Source organism: Lathyrus oleraceus, chromosome 6, assembly GCF_024323335.1.
Source record: "Lathyrus oleraceus cultivar Zhongwan6 chromosome 6, CAAS_Psat_ZW6_1.0, whole genome shotgun sequence".
Taxonomy (NCBI): domain Eukaryota; kingdom Viridiplantae; phylum Streptophyta; class Magnoliopsida; order Fabales; family Fabaceae; genus Lathyrus; species Lathyrus oleraceus.
In genome coordinates, this window is record NC_066584.1 from 215,811,280 (window position 1) to 215,813,049 (window position 1,770).

Consider the following 1,770-nt stretch of genomic DNA (forward strand, 5'->3'; position numbering starts at 1 on the left):
TTATGCACATATGCTCGACCTTAAGAGCTAATGCGTCCATTTTAGCTTGCATCATGTCTATAGAGCTTAGTTCATGCACTCCTCCTTGGGCTTCCTTCTTCTCAACTATCGCTCGTTCGACTCCCCATGATTGATGGTTTTGAGCCATGTCTTCAATGAGGGCATTAGCTTTAGGATAAGGTTTGTTCATCAGAGCACCGCCTGCGGCAGCGTCGATGGTCATCTTTGTGTTGTAATGAAGTCCATTATAGAAGGTTTGAATGATTAACCAATTTTCTAAACCATGATGTGGGCATGCTCGTAACAACTCGTTATATCTCTCCCAAGCTTCGAACAACGATTCTCCTTGGTTTTGGGTAAATCTAGTTATATGGTTTCGAAGAACGGCGGTCTTACTCGGGGGAAAATATCTAGCGAGAAATACTCTTCTAAGGTTATCCCAAGTCGTAATGGAATTGGGTGGAAGGGAATCTAACCATGATAGGGCTTTATCTCTGAGGGAAAAAGGAAATAATCTTAAACGTATTGCCTCAGGAGAAGCTCCATTGGTTTTAAAAGTATCTGCTAATTGAAGAAATATTTTTAAATGTTGGTTTGGGTTCTCAGTAGCGAGACCTGCGAATTGTCTCTGTTGCACTAGTTGCAACAGGGATGGTTTAAGTTCAAAATTATTGGCTGGGATGGTTGGGTTTACTATACTAGAACTAGGTTCTTCATTAGATGGTTGAGCGAAGTCCTTAAGAGGTCTTTGGTTTTTATCTTCGGCCATAGCTCTCTTAATTCTATGAAAGAATAAACGTGCGCGAGCGTAACATTCAGGTTCCGCCAGAGGGTATACTAAGCTTAAACTTCTGGTGCTATGAGTTCTTCGCATTGACCGGCGGGAAATAGCCTAAGTCTAAACGATATAACAACAGGTAAATGAAATTTGACGAAATTGGTCCCCGACAACGGCGCCAAAAACTTGATGTGGTGTTTCGCAAGTATACGAACGCGTCAGAGTAATATAAAAGATTATCGAATCCACAGAGACCAAGTGCCAATCTATCGTTATCTGTTGTTATGGTGTTTATCAAAGGCAATCAAAATAAGTGTTTTTGGAGTGTGCAATGAAAAGTAAATTATTGAATAAAGATTAATTAATAAAGACAAGGTCGAATGTAATTCACGTAATCAATTAATAATCCAAGTACTTGCTAATAAAGCTACTTATGGGCAATGTTTCCTACTTTGAAAAGAACTAATTTAACAGGAACTGTCCCTTTCGCGTATTCAGAATCGAGTTGTACTCCTTAATCAAACCCTCTTATTGTCACTTATAAAAATGCGCGCATTGCGTTAGTGTAGTAAACCTATTTTTAAGAAATATAGTATCTTGACTAAGTTGAAAAGTATTATAACCTGGATTTCTTAACCAAAAGAGGTTCTCACGAACCAGACTCTAAACTTATAAACGCGTCCGAAAATAGTTTTAAAATCTCTTTTCTTCTTAATGTTAAAAACTCCTAATGAACTAAACAAAGCGCTTTCGCTGTTTTTGAAATAGTTAAAAACAATTAAGTTTACAAAGACGTTGGACGGCTTTCGATCTTACCCAACGGAATTGAAGTGCGGGAAAACTTATGTTGAAAGTTAAAATAGCCCTTAAGTGTTTCTACGAACAATTGTACGGATTATCGGTTCAATCACGATCCTTACATTCTAACCTTATAAATTTAGTTAGACATGGTAAAGTAAAAGTGCGTTAAAATAAAAAAAAGTAGTGCGAGT

General features: G+C 37.7%; 1 non-coding gene across 1 annotated transcript; it reads left to right on the top strand.

Annotated features, from left to right (window-relative positions):
* Positions 1–278: 278 nt before the first annotated feature.
* On the top strand, positions 279–385 carry LOC127098732 (small nucleolar RNA R71). The gene has a single exon (XR_007793432.1). It is a non-coding gene; the product is annotated as a small nucleolar RNA R71 (small nucleolar RNA).
* Positions 386–1,770: the final 1,385 nt, after the last annotated feature.